The 17,772-nt window shown below is 44.2% G+C and overlaps 1 protein-coding gene across 1 annotated transcript in view; it reads right to left on the reverse strand.

Annotated features, from left to right (window-relative positions):
- CAPN5 (calpain 5) overlaps window positions 1-17,526 on the reverse strand; it is a 155,253-nt gene extending 137,727 nt beyond the window's left edge. Inside the window, exon 1 of the mRNA XM_036742447.1 lies at window positions 17,251-17,526. The gene's annotated coding sequence lies outside the window, so the exon portion shown is untranslated. The remainder of the gene's footprint in view (window positions 1-17,250) is intronic.
- Between the last annotated feature and the right edge of the window lie 246 nt (window positions 17,527-17,772).

The following is a 17,772-nucleotide window of genomic DNA, read 5'->3' on the forward strand; positions in this document are numbered from 1 at the left end:
AGCTTAGCACAGTGCCTGGCACATGATAAGCACTATATACTGTAAATGGTAACTATTATGATAATGATGATGATGATATCACCACAACAACTTTGTGAGATTGATGCTACTATCAGATGAGGAAGAGAGATAAGGTTAAGAAAGGAGGGACAAAGAGAGGCAGACAGAGAGAAATAAGAACAAGAGAGAGAGAGAAGGGGGAGGGGAAGTAAGAGCGAAAGGATAAAGACAGAAGAGAGGAGAAAAATAGGAGAGACAGGAGAGATAGAGAAACAGAAAGAGAGATGGAAGAGGGAAAGAGGCAGGGGGAGAGAGAAGATAGAAAGAAGAGAGACACAAAGACAAAAAGAGAGACAGGGAGAGTGAGTATCATTGGGGTGTTATTCAGGAAAGGTAACAAGGAAGGAAAGCTTCAGGATTTCAAATACAGCCCATAGGGAGGTCACAAGGTTCACGAGAGATCACTCGACTAAGAAGCAGGAGAAGTGGGTTCAAGTGCCAGCTCTAGCCCTAACTATGCGATCCTGGGCAATGTGGTCCTCATATTTAAGTACCTATTATATGTTAGACCTTGGGCTGAAAGGGACAACTTAATGCAAGGGTTCCTGATTGGGGGTTCTCAAGCCCCTAAAAGGTCCAAGGACAGATTTCAGGGGATCCTTGAATTAGTATAGGAAAACAGTTAGATTTTTATATCACTATAAGGGGGTGAGGGAAGGGAATAAGCATTTATAAAATAGTGCCTACTACGTGCCAGGCACTTTACTAAACATATTTTACAAAAATACAAAAAAAAAAAGGTTAAGATCCCCCAGTCTGATGGACTTATTGAGGAATTGATTGATAAGATGAAAAGATGGGCTGATCACAAAGGGAAAAGAAGGGATGGCAGATAGCCAGAGGGCTCTGCTGGTATCCTGACAGAGGCATCCAGCATGGTACATGGACTCCCTATGTCAATTTCACAGGAGGACTTAGACAAAAGTCACTTGGGATAGGCTGACAAGGATAGGTTTTGCTACAGGAAACTTCCAAATCAAAAACAAATCCATTTCAGTATTTGAGTATTAAAATGAGAAATTGAATTCCCTTCTTTCTCACTCTGATAATCTATGAATCTCTGGTCTTGGTGCCCAGAGCTGTTTTTGTGATTTCTGTGAGCTCTGTGGGAGTGGTGTCTGCAAGATCTGAACCCCAGGAGGTGGCTGAGTTCTGCCTGTCTGTGTTCCAGGAGACTAGAGGTCCCTGGGGAGCCTCCATCAATTTTATTTCTCTCCAGACTATAGGAGTGAGCTAAGAACAAGATTAGCATTACTAAGGGCACTGCTTAGCATGATGCATGAGTCCCAAAGCTTAGGAACCCTACATGGACTTCACTGTAGCCTGCTGGGGCATTTGCTTCTCTCACCTCCAAAATACAGAAACCCAATATGGGGAAGGAAACTGTCAGTGATAGATGAGCTCCTGGATGGGGATGGGAAGCAATTAGCATAGTGCCACATGGTGGGGAGAGCCCCAAGCTTGGGGTCCAGAGGCTTGGTCTCAGGATCTGATTCTCTAACCAACTTAGCAGGTAGCCCTTGGCAGTCTCTTGCTATCTCTCGTCCTCAATAAGTGCATTGGTCTTGATGTACTTTAACAAGGTTTCTTAACGTTTTATGTCATAGCCCCCTTCAGCAACTTGGTAAAGCTTACTACTGACCCTTCTCAGAATCATGTTTTTCAATAATTGAAGGAAATGCTCAATTTCAGTTAGGGGATAATGAGATAAAAAATTAATTCAAGTTCACAGATCCTTTGACAGGGACCCCAAGCGAAGAACCTCTGATCTATAGCTACACTTTCAAGGCTAGGGTTCATATCTAAGTCCAAAATCCTACCCGGTCTGTAGGACACAGCTTACACCTCCCCTCCTCCCAGGCTCCCTTAAACACTCAAACCCATGATGCCCTTTCCCTTTGTTTTCACTCTCCTCTAGAGTTTGAATCATAATAATAAGCTCACGTATGGAGGGTGTTTCAAGGTTTAAAAACTGCTTTCCTCAGAACAAACCTGGTGGGGGTGACAAAGTGAAGGGAAGAGAAAGATTGAGAGGGGAGAGGGAGAAGAGAGAGAGAGAGAGAGAGAGAGAGAGAGAGAGAGAGAGAGAGAGAGAGAGAGAGAGAGAAAGAGAGAGAGAGAGAGAGAGAGAGATTGAAAGAAAGAGGGGGAGGGGAGGGAAGTGGAAAGGAGAGGGAGAATGGGAGAGGAGAAAGAAAAGGAGAGAGATTGAAAGAAAGAGGGGAAAGGAAAGGGGAGAGGGGGAGGGGGAGAAGAGAGAGGGAAAATGGGAGAGAAAGAGGTGAGGGGGAGGGGAGTGGAAGGAAGGGAGAGGGATGAAGGGAGAGAGAGAAAGAAGAAAAAGAAGGGGGTGGGGAATGGGAGAGGAAAGAAGAGGAGAGAAGAGGGAGATAATTTTCCCCATTTTTATAGATAAGAAAAGTGAAGCTTAAAGGTAGTGGCTTCCCCATGGTCACACAGCTAATAAATGCTAATATATGCCAGTGCTCCAGCTAGATTATATATTATCTTGCACTGTCCACTCATTGTTCCTTTAGAGAATGATTGTCTCTCCAGCTAAAGCATCTATTCCTTGGCTGGCAATACTTCTAGTACTCAATTTGTTGAGGACTTGTTGATCTTTCCCAGTTTTAATGTGACTCTTGGCAGAGACAGAGCAGCCTAATGGAAAGAGAACTGTTTCTGGGGGATAGGAGATTCAGGTTTAGTTCCAGGATGAGGCTCCAATTTCCAGCCCCATGACTCTGGGCAAGTCATTCCACTCAGCCTCTGGGATGTCTAAAGGAGAAGGAAGAAGAAGTAATAAAAAAGGAAAAGAGTTGTGCGGAAGTCTGAAATTTCATTTTGGATGGCAATGGCTGTCCAAGGCTGAGGCCAAAATGAAGAGGGCCTCGAGTGCCAAACTGAGTTGTTGGGATTTCTCCAACAGGCTGTGGGGAGCCATTGAGGGTTCTTGAGCAGGATGGTTACCCAATAATGACTCAGATTTATTTATCAATTTAAAATTTCTAAAGTCCTACCTTACAAGAACCCTGTGAGGTAGTGTGCGTATTGCCATCCCTATTTCACACAGGAGAAAACAGAGCTTAAGTGATATGTCCATAAATACAAAGCTAGTTAACGTTCAAGGGCAGACTCAAACCTTTGGGAGTGGATGCCAACAGCACTGAGCCCAATTGCTTCTAATGTGGTCACACCCTGTGCATTAATGAGTTCACTCTGGCAGTGTAAACAGGATGCACTGAGAAAGCAAAAGCCAGGACACAGAGATACCAGTGAGGAGGCTGTTAGCACATCACAGTTATCCCTTCTACAACTCGACTTTCCCTGCTGCGGTTTTGATATATTGATGGCCAGAATAAGAAATTAAATAGGAACTGTGTGATGAACAACTTTGATAGACTTGGCTCTTCCCAGCAATACAAGGGTCTAAGACAATTCCAAAAGATTCATGATAGAAAATGTTGTCCACATCCAGAGAAAGAACTATGGAGTCTGAATGCAGATCAAAGCATACTGTTTTCTCTCTTTTTTTGGGGGGGGGGGGGGTTCTTCTTTCTCGTGGTTTTTCCTTTTGGTTCTGATTCTGCTTTACAACAAGACTAATGTGGAAATACGCTTAATATGATTGAACATGCATAACCTGTATCAGATTGCATGCCATCTTGGGGAAGGGGGAGCAGAGGGAGGAGGAGAAAATTTAGAACTCATTCTTACAGAAGTGAATGTTAAAAACTGAAAATAAAGTTAAAAAAAAAATTTTCAAAAAAAATAAATAAATAAATAAATTTTTAAAATTACATTTTGGGAGTTTATGCAGAAGCTGCAGATGACACATGAAGGCCAGCAGACAACACAAAGCCTATGACCAAATACTTAACTCAAATTTTACAATAATGTACGTAAATACCCCATAAAAGAAAAAGAAAAAATTCAGACTTCTTTTCTGGTCCGAAGAGAGGGCTAAAAAATTTTACACGGATTTTCCAGATTGTAGGGGCATGCCCTTACCCCCTTGATGTGCAAGGGATTACTATAGGAGAGGAGTAATAATGATGGCTAGCAGGGGAGACATTAAAGAGGGAAGGAAGAGGAGGGGAGGGGAAGGGAAGATGAAAGTTCCATCCAGGCAGATTTCAATTCAATATAAAGGAAATTTCCCCCAAAATTAGAGCTGTCTGAAAATAGAGCCAGCTACTTGAGATGGTAAGTGAGCATCCTGTCACTGGAAGTATTCAAGTTTACTGAGAGCAAATAGGAGAGCAAGATTACAAATCAACCCTCTAACGGTGGAATTTCAGGCAATGTGACAGAGCAGTGGAGGAAGCATGAGGGAAGAAGACTTTTTCCAATACCGCATCATCCCTGCCAACTGAGGGGTTGGACATTTAGAAAGCAGGGTCTCTGCAGGCAAGAAAGGCCTCCCAACCTTCCACGCCCCAACACACCAAAATCAAGCTAAGAGAAATCAGACCCTGAAAAATCGCTTACTTATTATTAGCTCTGTAAGTTCAGGCAAACCACCTATCCCTTCCTGACTCTCCATTTCCTCACCTCTAAAATGAGGGGATTGGACCAAGTGACCTCTTAGGCTCCTTTCAGCTTTAAATACTCCAGCCCTGTGAACAGAGATGAGTGCCAGGGGCTATCTTTCTTCTTCTGGAGGGACAGGGCAGCTACTGTAACTCCTTGGCTCACAAAAGGCTACAGACCGATACCATTACCTTGATCAAGACAACATGCCCATTCTGAGTTGCCCTGCTATTGCCAGGACAAAGACTAACTCTAGACAGGAAGTGAAGATCTGAATCCATCTTAGATGGGGTGGACACTTTTTGTGGTTGTATGTGTGTGCACCTGGTTTTCATAAACTTATGCTTTACAAATACACATATATGTGTGTATACGTGAATACATGTATGTATGCATACCAACACAAGTGTGCGTGTGTGTGCGCGTGCGTGTGTGCGCACAGACATATATTTGCATGTGTTGTGGTACTGTAGGCTTTTGGGGATGTCTGCACATGAGTATGAGGATGCATGAGTAAGTGTACAGGAATATTTTATATTACTACAGGTAGTGAGTATGTGGGGAAGGAGGCACAGGGGAATAGAAACATTTGTAGATATATGCAGGTCTAGGGGGAGGACAATGTGTCATAGAATCATAGATAGAAGAGCCATTCTAGGTCATCCTGTCTAATCCCTACATCTTACAGCCGAAGAAACTGAGGCCAACAAGACTTAAGTGACTTGCCCAAGGTCACAAAGATAGTAAGGGGCAAAATCAGGATTTGAACCCAGGCCCCTGACTCTAAATCCTGTGTTCTTTCTACTGCACCCCACTGTGGATATGGACACATCTGGAGGTGGCATATGTGGGTGAATCGGTGTGCATCAATGCGAGGGGGACAGATGTATGAGTATGAGGATGCACAGGGAGGTACGGACATGAAAAGTGTGGGAGGATCTAGGTATGTGAAAGGGTATGAAAGGTGCTGGGATGTAGGTTTGGGTGAGGGTGTCAGTGTGCTACAAGAGGGTTACCTTCTTGGGGTGGCTAGGTGGTGCAGTGGATTGAGCACCAGCCCTAGAGTCAGGACGACCTGAGTTCTAATCTGATGTCAGGCACTTAACACTTACTAGCTGTGTGACCCTGGCAAGTCACTTAACCCCAATTGCCTCACCAAAAAAAAAGTGTCACCTTGTCTTGTCTTATCCCTTCTCAGGATATTAGGAAAATAAGATGTTTTTAAGCCCAAAAAAGCTTTCACAATACAGATGTCAGAGAGGGACAGCTGGAGTGAGACATGAAACAGAACTTCCAAAGAGTAACAAGAAGAGGCTCATACAGAAGAAAAAGGAAAGCAAGAACAAGCTATATCCTATCTTGTGAAGATAAACGGAATCACAGGTCACCTCCTGGCTTGAAGATACCTATACCTTTGTGTGTGTGTGTGTGTGTGTGTGTGTGTGTGTGTGTGTTTGTGCATGCGCGCACGCATGGATGTTTCTGGGCACGTGTCTGTATGGTCATAACATGAGAATTGTGTGCTTACATACATATCTGAGGATATGGATGGTGACTGTACATGTTCTCACCAGGCTTTCTTGGCTCAATGGAAGGAGCACAGGAATGCAAGTCAAACTGCCTGAGCCAAGGCCTCTTAACCTAGTGCCCATAGACCCCCATCAGTTTCAGGGCAGTAGGGTAAAATCAAATCTTCATCTCCCTGGCTGGCCCCCACACCTGGAATTCTCTCCCTCATCATCTCCACCTTCTGGCTTCCCTGGCTTGCTTCAGGTCTCAAGGCAAATCTCATCTCCTACAGGAAGTTTTTCCCCATTCCCCTAAATGTTACTGCCTTCCATCCATTGGTTATCTCCAATGTATCCTCTGTGTGTGTTGGCATACATAGCTTGTTTGTACATAGTTGCCTGCTGTTTTCCCTATTAGACTGGGAGCTCTTTGAGGACAGGGACTATCTTTTGCCTTTCTTTGTATTGCTAACATTTAACACTGTGCCTGGTACACAGTAGGTACTTAACATATATCTGTTGCTACTGTGCTAAAAGAAATGACGAACAGGATGATTTCAGAAAAACCTGGAAAGACTTACATGAAATGATGCTGAGTGAAGTGAAGAGAACCATCCACAATGTGCAATGACTAACTCTGATAGACTTAGCTCTTCTAAGCAATGCAATCATCTAAGACAATTCCAAAACACCCATGATGGAAAAAGCTATCCACATGCAGAAAAAGAACTTTGGAATTTAAATGCAGATCAAAGCATAGCTATTGTCACTTTTTGTTGTTGTTTGTGTGTGTGTGTGTGTGTGCGTGTATGTGGTTTTTTCCTTTTGTTCTGTTTTTCTTTCACAACATGACTAATGTAGAAATATATTTAACATGATTGCTCATGTATAATCTATATCAGATTGCTTGCTGGGGATGGGGAGATAGAAGGGGGTGGGGGGAAGGAGGCAGAAAAATGTGGAACTCAAAAATCTTTCCAAAAAATTAATGTTGAAAATTATCTTTACATGTAACTGGAAAAAATAAAATACTATTAAATAAAACATAATGAAAAATAAATATCTATCAACTTGACTGACCTCTAATTGAAACATTTCTTTCAAATATGTAAAACATTAGGAGGCAGCTAGGTGGCACAGTGGATAAAGTACTGGCCCTGGAGTCAGGAGAAAGGAGTTCAAATCCAGTCTCAGACAGTTATAGCTGTATGACCCTGGGCAAGTCACTTAACCCTGATTACCTCCAAAAAAACCCATTATTCTTCAAAGGGTCCAGAGACTTCATTAATCTACCACTACCACTTGACCTAGGCTCTAGGCCTGGCTGATGTTACCAACTCCTTGTGTGACCTTAGACAATTCACCTTCCTCCTCTGGGCCTTGTTTTTCCTATCTGTCAACTGGGCACAGACTCACAGAACCCAAGAATGTCATCACTGGAACAGGCCATCTCATTCAACCCCTTCATTCTGAGCAAAATGAAGCCAAGAAAGGGAGAGTGAATCAGCAAAGACCACAAGACAAGCTAGTGACAAAGCCAGAACTAGAACCCAGGTGTCCTATTCCCAGACTGGTCATCATTCATTCCTTTATACACTGTTGAGCTCTCATGGTAATTCCTGCCCTACCTACTTCACAGAGCCTCAAGGACCATGCACGAGTAACAATTTTTAAACATCATTATTCCTGCCTGAGTCCCAGGCCCTGAATAAAGACATAAGTTGGAAGGAACACATCTTTCAGCCTGGAGGCTCTAGCTCAGACCTTGGGTTCTCTGAGCTAGATAAACATCAAAGAGAGCCAAGTATCTCCTGAGTCCTGATGCTAACAACTACCCATGTGATACTGGCCAAGTCATTAATTCTCGGAGCCTGTTTCTACATCTATGAAACGGAGCCAATAATCCTCACCCTCCCTACTTACTTCAAAGGCTACTGCATGGAAAGTCCTGAGTCCTTTTTTTTTGTTTTTTGCATGGAGGAGGGGTGGGAAGAGGCAGCAAACTAGACTTGTGACTTCATCAATGTAGAAAAATACTGAAGGAGGAATTCCCTCTACGATGGCAGAATGACAACTGCTGAGCCACCTACAACCTAAGAGAAACACCTGAGGGTATTGAGAAGTTAAGTGCCAGACATGCCCAGAGCCTCACAACTAGTATGCTTCAGAGGTGAGACTTGAGCCCAGGCCTTTCTGACTCAAAAGCTGAAACAGTATCCAGTCTGTCAGGTTGCCTCTCAATAATTATTACAATTATCTCACTTTTCCCATCATCCCCATCATCATCCCCATTATCACCATCACCATCACATCACCCTCAATACCAAGATCCTATCTGACCTAGAGGACAGGAGAAACAGGAAGGGCTTAAACAGGTTCTCTGAAAGATAGCCCTGGCACAGACACTCGGCTCCTGCCCCACTACCCTGCCCCAAATCTGCCCATGTGCTCTCTCCAATCCAGGCTGTCCTTTCCCTCCTTAGGACCAAACTTCATCCATCTCTTCCTTCCTTCCTCAGGAATTACCCCCTCCAAGAAGCCTCCTGTGCCCAGCCCCATGCAAGCTGGTTGTTTCCACACTGTGTTTTGCCAGTTGGCACCACAATCACACACTTACGTATGTGTACCCACAACACGAATGTGTTCCCACAACAATTCAGACTGAGCCCAGGCCAATTAAGATGCAATTGGGAAATATTTAATGAAATAAATAAAAATATAATAGATATAGATAATATTAAAATGTAGTTTTCTATGTCACTATGCAGCCCATAGGGATCCTTATGTGCGGTTTGATGGCCCCTGTTTCTATGTGAGTTTTACTCCTAGAAAGCACTACAGTAGAGAGAGCTGCTGTTATTATTTTATTACATGTCTATCACTGGCCATCAAATGTGCCTGACAAACTCCTTAACCTGGCATTCAATCTACAATCAGGCCCTCTACAATCAGGCCCCAAACTTCATTCAAGGCATGCAAATTGAGGTCCCCACCGCTGGAGGCTTTGCATCAGAAGCAAGCTGCCTCCTTGGCAGAAATGTCAGGAACAGATAACCTCTGGGGTGCCTTCCAATTTTGAGTGTCCGTGATTCTCAGAGATACTTCTCCAGTGTAGCTATGGGAGGGCAGCTAGGGGGTACAGTGGATAGAGGGCCTGGCCTGGAGTCAGGAAAACGTAAGTTTGAATCCAGTTTCAAGCACAAGTGACACTGGGCAAGTCACTTAACCCTGATTGCCTCAGTTTCCTCATCTGTAAAATGAGCTGGCAAAGGAAATAGCAAACCACTCCACTTTCTCTGCCAAGAAAACCTAAATGGGGTCATGAAGAGTTGGACACCAATAAAACAAATGAACAAGTATGGCTATGAGAAAGTCACTTGCCATAAAATGGAGCTTATCATACTTGCACTGCCCACCTCAATTTCAATTTAAAACCCCACCATGTGATGTTTAATAAATATTTAACTGAACTGTCTTTTTATAAATGTGTTATCATTACAATATTCAGAAAAGAAGCTGTTTCTCCAACATCCTCCCTTTCTCTTCCACTAAACATACATCATCTTTGGCCAAATTCCAGTATCTTGAGACAGTCATTTTTATAATACAATTTGAGAGGCACCAGTAGTCCCTATCACACTCCCTCCTCCTTCCCCCAGAATCTACACCACCCTACCTAATTCTACCATTACAGATAAATTCTTTTGGCTAAAGAAAAACACAAGCATCCATGGGAAGAATGTTAGGGAGTGAATGGTTCATACTACAGCATCAGGTCCTGGGCCCAGAATGGCATAGGAAGCAACAGAACCCTTTGGAAAAGAATAAGAAGGAATTTTACATGGTACAGCCCAGTGGAAAAAGCTGGCCTGGGAGGCAGAGGATCAAGGCTTGGGTCCCTGCTCTGCCATTCACTTATTGCGTAGGCTCTCTGGGCCCTGGGATCATCACCTATCAAATAAGTAGGAGTGGTGAAAGTTGCGGGGAAGATGAGACAGGGACTTGGCCGAGCCCCATGACAACAGCTCCTTCCCAGTATGATGACCTAGGATTCTATGACTCTACCTGGGAGGGCAGGGTCTGTGCAGCATCAACCTTTGTATTTCTTGCACTGAGCATCAGATTGTAAGTGCTTGATAAATGCACTGTGTTGAAGTGAATTAAATTATTGACCAGGACAGGGAGAGCTTTCTGAGGGAAGAGCTGAATAGCCAGAAAGCATTCAGTTATGTCAAAGGAGTTAGATATCATTATTCAATTTAATTCAACTAGCACTTATGAAGTGCCTACTGTGTGCCAGGTACTGTCCTAGGTGCTAGAGATACAAAGTCAAAAAATGAAACAGTCTCTGCTCTCCAAGAACTTACACCCTTCTGTGGGGATACATCACACAGAGAAGTGGATACAAAATATATACAAGATAAATGTAAAAGAATTTGTCAGAGAGGGTCTTATCAGTAACAGCCTTATTTATGCTGGAGGCTGTACTTGAACTGAACTGTGAACTAGGAAGGGATTCTAGGAAGGGGAGGTGAGAAAAAAGCAGTATTCTAAACATGGGAAATACATGTGGAGGCATGGAAAGGGATAGAATGTCATGCATAGGGAACAATAGGGGATATAGTTTCAAATACAATGTAAGGGGTAGGAAAGGGAAATAAGTCTGGAAAGACAGATTGGAGCCAGAAGGAGAAGGGCTTCCCACTGGAGCTTATCATTTATCCTAAGGGAAATAGAGGAGAAACTGAAGCTTCACGAGCAGGAAAGTGACAAAGGGTTATGGGACTGTTTTAGAGTAGTTTTAGAGTGGAAAGAAACTTTCAGGGGTCACCTGAATTTAAGTCTTGACCCCAACATTTACCAGCTGTGTAATCATTAACATGCCATTTCATCTCTAAGCCTCAGTTTTCCTCATCTGTAAAATGGAGATAACACTGGCAGCATCCCTCACAGGGTGATTATAAGGATGGTGTTTTCTTGGAAGAGAAAGTGGAATGGTTTGCCATTTCCTTCTCCAGCTCATTTCACAGATGAGGAAACTGAGGCAAACAGAGTTAAGTGACTGGCCCAGGGTCACACAGCTAGTGTCTAAGGCTAGATTTGAATTCAGGTCTTTCTGACTCAAGGCCAGATAGGTCTACCAGATGCATTTCTAAGCTACAGAAAGACAGCTGTTCTAACAAATAAATCCCATAGTGATTAGGTTTTGTTAGGAGGGAAGGATGGAGGATGATAATGGGGAAGGAGTGGGGAGGCCAAATGAATGAAGAGGCATCCCTCAGTAGGGCAAGGCAGCATGGGCTGAGAAGAGAATGAAGATGAGCACACCAAAGAAAGAAAAAGGATCTGGGGATTTGGGTCTGGAATGGACCTTAGAGATGAAAGATTAGCCCCAATTTGTTCTTCCCTCCTGCCCCACCCCCTCTACTTCCAGCTGAGCTCCACTTTTACAGCATTTTAAAGCTTACAAAGCTCAGTCCTCAGTTGGGGAGGTTTGGGTGGGGTTGTAATGCCCAAGCATTCTTTATCCTGATTTTCCAGATAAGGAATCCAAGACTCAAAGAAAGGAAATGGCTTGCAGCTAGGTTTAGGGGAAAGAACAATAGAATTGGAGTCAGAAGACTTGAGTGCAAATCCTGTCTTGGCCTCTCCCAGAGTGACTCTGGGAACATCAGTGAACCTCTAAGAGCTTTGGTTTCCTGCATATCTGTAAAATGAAGAGGCTGGAATGAGCAGCCTCCAAGGGTCCTTCCAATCTGCGTGGGATCTAGACTTGCTCTCAGTCACACCGGAAGCCGGCACTTGAACCCAGTTTCTGTTGTATTCCCAACCCATTCCATGTTATATTTCCACCCATTTCAGATCAGACGCAATGAGGGAAGGTTGGGAGGAAAGAAAAGGGATTGGTTAAAATTCTGTCTTGTACTCAGGGTTGTATATATCTGCTTATCCTGATATAAGAAAGTGAGCCCCGTGGAGGCAACCCAAGTCTTACCTGTCTCTGGCAGAGCTCACTACTTAAAGACTGGCTACCATTCTTAACATTTTCTGTCATGGACTTGGCAATTGGGTGGACCCCTTCTCAGAATAATGTTATTAATTGCATAAAATACAAAGGATTACAAAGGAAACTATATTGAAATAATTACCAATATACTTAAAAATTAAGTACACCCAAACCCCAGACATAAAGGAATGTCTCCAAATGACCCATCCAATTCAAGAGGAATTCCTTCCCAAACTGCCTAGGGACAGCTGTTCTTTTCCCCAGGCCCACATAGTATTCCCCCTCTGGAATGCCCTAATCCTCTCTCCTCTAAAATTGGGCTCCAATCTCCCTCTCCAGGCATAGCTCCCACTACTTTCCCCTCCCACCTCCATGGACTCTCTATTTCAGTCAATCTGAACAGCTCACTGCTGCCTCTCCTGGTCCCCTCCCCCAGACACAGCCCATCTATGTCTTTGCTCCTGTCAGTATTGCCCCCAAACTCTGCTACTTGTCAGCATGCTCCTCATCCTTCGAGGCCCAGATCAAAGGTTCCCTCTTCCGTGAAGCCTTCCCCAGTATCCTACCCTGGCCCCATCAATATCACTCTTTCCATAGCATTCCATAGTCCCTGTAGGCCCTTATCAATTTCCATCATATTTTTCTGTCCTTTCCTTAAAGTACTTGTCCAATGCCTCACTTCACCATGGAAGTGATCCCTAGGTTCTCAAAGGTTTTGCCCCTGGGGTGAAAAGCTCCAGCTGGTTGTACCAAGCTGGGAAGACTTCCAGTACAGACCTAGCAATTTGGTAAGTCTGTCTCTGTCAACAAGAATTTATTAAGCACATATATGGGAGGCACTGTGCTAGGCATCACAGATACCAAGAAAGGCAAAAACACAATGCCTGCCCTCAAGGAGGTCCTGTTCCAATGGAGGAGAGAATATGCAAACAAGCTAGGTATATACTATATAATTCAAATAATATCTACTTTTAATTATTCTATATGTAGTAAATGGCAGATAATCTTAGAGGGAAGGTGCTTGACTATGTATCTCTTACATCTAGAATAAAAAAGCATGGAGAAATAAATCACGGAAAAGTTTATCATAAGAAGATTGGCCAACACTGGGCCAACACTGGACCAATTCACAAAACCATCCACTGAGGAGTTGAGATCTCTGTCCACACTGATGAGATCACAGTTCCTAGAAGTACTGAAATAAATACACTACTAGATTATAAACCACATTATGGCAAGAATTTGCTTAGCTGTACTTTGTAATCCCATCTCCCTCATCCTAAGGATCAAAACATAGGGCTTTGCACACACAGCAGGCACTTTATAAATGTGTGCTAAAAGCTATGGAATGTTCAGGGCTCATTATCCTCACTAGTCCCTTCTAGGTACAGAACACCATATGAAGTAGGAGTAAGAGCAAATCCAAGCCATTCTTCCAGGATCCCCTCTCCTCCATGAAGCCTTCCCAGATCTTTCTCTCCCCTGAATTTCCTACAGCACGTGAGTCTGTATCACACATTTTAGCACACACTGACAAGCTGGATTGAGTTCCCTGTAATTATAATTAATATTAATAATCAAATTGATATTATTGTCAACCATTAAATGACTGTTAATTTATTATAACAGTATTATAATTCATTATTTAATAATAAAATTAACAATAATTAAATCACTGTTAATGAAAAATATTAATTAATGATTATTACTATAGCTAGTATTTGTATAGCAGTTTGAAGTTCACGAAGTATTTTGTGTGTTATTTCATTTGATCCTCATAACAACCCTGTGAGGCAAGTCTCATTTTACAGAGGAGAAAAAAGGCACGGGGTGGGGTGTGGAGGGGTAAGTGACTTGTACAAGATCACCAAGCTAAGTGTCTGAGGCAGAATTTGAACTCAATCCTTCCTTACTCCAGGTCCAAAACTCAGTCTACTGCACCACCCTGTAGGACCAGGTGTATGAACTCCTTGAGGTAGGTACCACATACATCCAATTACCAGATCTTATTATCTCTTTTCTTTCCCTATTTCATAGCCAGTTATGGTTGCTAAAAACTTTAAGGAGTGGCCCTGTCTGGAAGTGATTCAAAGATAGTTCTTCACTGGGTGGGTGGGGGGGCTGGGAGACACTGGGGCAAACTTAGGGCCAAGGCTGACCCCCCTTAAAAAAAAGAGATTTCTCAGAGATAGTTTATTACTTAAGAATTAGAGCATTTCGAGCTAGAAAGGACCATAGAACTGAATGACAGTGCTAAAATACAAGAGCATAGAGCATCAGAGCCGAAATGAACCTTAGAACATAAAATGTCACAGCTCGAAGGGACCTCAGAACATGGAATTACAGAGAAGGAAGTGATCTTTGCACATAAAATGTTAGAAGCTGAAAGAAACCCGAAAGACCATCTGGTCCAGTTCCTTCCTTTACTGGGGCACAGAGAAGGCCAATGATTTGGCCAACATCACACAAGTTGTAGGCAATGGAGCTAGGATTTGAACCAGGATCCTTGGCTCCAAATCTGGTGTTCCCCAATTGCCAGTGTAGCAGACAGCCTGACGTATTGGACACTCTCCTAGCATCCCCCTAAACAATCACAGCAGTCATTGGATGGAAACAATCAGAGTAGAGCAGTTATCCAGCACTTTATAAATGACCTGATGTTAGCTATTTGTGAGTTGGACTACCCTTTGGCGTAGCTATCACAGGTACTTGGTATTATCCCTATCTGACAAATGAAGAAGAAACATGACCATGGAGAGGACAGACTTTTTGCCTGATGACTTAATTCCATTAAGTGATGAAGGTTAGATTTGAATCCAGGTCTTTCTAACCCCAAGTTCAGAGCTTTTTCCCTCTGATACTAGGGGTTTACGGAGGCTTAGTTTCTAGCCAGAGAAGGGAGAGAATGAAAAGAAGCTTCACCTTTCCTTTGGGGACCAAATTCCTAAAGATGGGGAAGTGGGGAGCAGGTGGGCAAAGGAAATTAAGCCTCCAGAAGCACTGAAGGACATTTAAGGGAGTATTAAGAAAAGGAAAAAAAGAGGGGTGACCGGCCCAGGGAGGAGAGATTGTGAGTATGGGATCCTAGAAAAAGCCATGTGTTTTTTCCCCGCCCCCCCCCCACTGCCATTAGAATAATCCACCACTTGCGGTGTAACTTTGGACGAATATAATAGATGAATAATACTCAAGTTTTTCTCCTGGAGGCTACCAGGTGGCTCTGCTAGGTGGAGAGAGCCTTAGTTCTGGAGTAAGGAAGAAAGGAGTTCAAATCCAGCCTCCAGATACTTACTAGCTGGATGACCCCCAGGCAAGTCACTTATCTCAGCCTCAGTTTCTTCAACTGTAAAACAAGGATCTCAGCACAATATATTTCACAGGGTTGTTGTGTGGATGAAATGAGAAAATATTTGTAAAAAGTGCTTAGCAAAGTGCCGGGACATAGTAAGTAGGTGCTTAATAAATGCCTACTCCCTTTCCCTTCCCTCTTACCTGACAGTAACCCAGCACAGTGAGTACTATTTTGATCTCTACCTTGTGGAACAAGCAACTGAAGCTCAGGAATTTACTTTCCCAGGGTTATACAGCCTCAGGGCAGGGATCTGATCTCTGGACTCCAGCGTACAAAGCAACAGGCCTTCCACTAAACCCACACAAGTCACTTCAGTTGCACTGTAAATGAGGGGGCTGGGCTCCAGATCTCCGAGGCTTCTTCCAGCTGTAAATCGTCAGTGGATGGAAGGAGGAGGGGGCAGGGCAGTGGGACTTTTCCTCCATAACTCAAAACGAGGTCAGAGAAAGGAAAGCAAATGGGGAGGGATGGGGTGGGGGAGAAAAGGAATACCACCACCAAGGCTCAGCTCACAGAGCCTCCTGGGGTCTCTGCAGAGGCAGAGAAGGGGGGAGAGGAGAAATTGCAGTCATGGTCATGTAGTTCATAACAAAACAAATAAATTCCTTCCTTCGGCCTCCCTCCCCCACACCATGCCCTCTTCCTCAAGGAGGCCCCTAACAGGGGGACACTTCCTGGGGTAGGGGGTCGTGATTTGGGGTTTCTGTCTTCAAATGACATACACACTCCCGCTCCATCTCTCACAATCTCAGTTACACACCACCACATACTTTCACAACCTCACACCACACACTCTCCCAATCTCACAAACCACACTCACAGTCTCACACTAAACACATCACTTACTCTCAGTCTCACACTTACAGACTACACGTTCACACAAGCTCACACACCACCCCCACACACACACATTCACCCCAACCATTTTCAATCTCACACACACATAGCATCCCTCAGTCTCACACACCGAACATACTCCCTCACAATCTCACTTAAATCCCAATCTCACCCAACACAACTTTACAATTATGTACAAACATCACAATTTCACCACATCCATTTCCCACTGCTCTTATTCTCCTCCACACACAAATACAAACCTGATATCCACACCATAAGAGCAGACTGTTTCCTTTTTGCCTTTGTATCCCTTTTGCTCAGCACATAGTAGGTGCTTAATTAATGCTTGAATACTTGTTAAATTGACTTTCCCTCAAACATCACACACCCCTTCTCTTACCAGCCTCTCTCACACACACACACTCTGTTTCCCTCAGACACACCCCCATATACACACTCCCATTATAGGCCACACAGACTATATATAAACCGCTCACAGTGACACCATACACTGTTTCTCTCAGACACACCCCCAAATATATATATGCTCCTGCTACAGACCACAGACTATATATAAACCACACACAGTCTCTCAGACACTGTATTTATTATGTATGTACACACACTGTCTCTGACACACCCCTGTATATACATATACATATATACATATATATATGCACTCCGCTACAAACCACACACTCAGCCTGTATACAAATCATATATAATGGCACCGTAGACACACACGGGTACACTTCGCACACCACATAAACCCCCACAGAAACAACACACAGCACATGCACTTTTCACACCATGCACTGACACCGCGCGAACATCACATCACAGTCACAGACACACACACACACACACACCCTTCGACGCACACACGTACACAACGGGCGCGCACATACACAACCACACACTGCTCGATGCACCCCGAAAGAGCCTCTTACCTGAGGCTGGCAAGCCCAGCAGTCAACGGAGGCAGGATCCTGGGCAGGAAGGAGCCGAAGGTGCGGCTGTCGCCAGGCGTGGGCTAGCTCCCGGTTGGTGGCAGTGGTAGTAGTGGCGGTGGCAGTGTGCTGTGTAGGGGGGAAGGTGTCTCGGCCAGCCAGGTGCTCCCGCCGCCCAGGCAGAAGCTCAGAGGCTGCAGAGCCAACTCCTCCTGCTTACGATCCCCGTAGGGTTCTGGCTCTTCGGGCCCCAGTCCTCCTATCCAATCAGGACTAGGGGCGGGGCCTCAGAGGGGACGAAAAGGGTGGGGAGGGGAAGGGGGGAAGCCGCGCATGCGGACTTGTTCCTAAAGAGAGGCTGATTGGGGACGGAGGGGGCCTCCGGGGTTGGAGCAAGCGGAGTGGGAAAGGGTCGGGAAGGGTCAGGGACTGAGTTAGAAAGAGAAACTGTGATCGACGCTCCTCTTCGCTCTCTGCCCCCTTTTCTCTCCCAGTCTCTTACTTCCACGTTTCCCTTTCTCC

Source organism: Trichosurus vulpecula, chromosome 2, assembly GCF_011100635.1.
Source record: "Trichosurus vulpecula isolate mTriVul1 chromosome 2, mTriVul1.pri, whole genome shotgun sequence".
In the NCBI taxonomy this organism is placed as follows: domain Eukaryota; kingdom Metazoa; phylum Chordata; class Mammalia; order Diprotodontia; family Phalangeridae; genus Trichosurus; species Trichosurus vulpecula.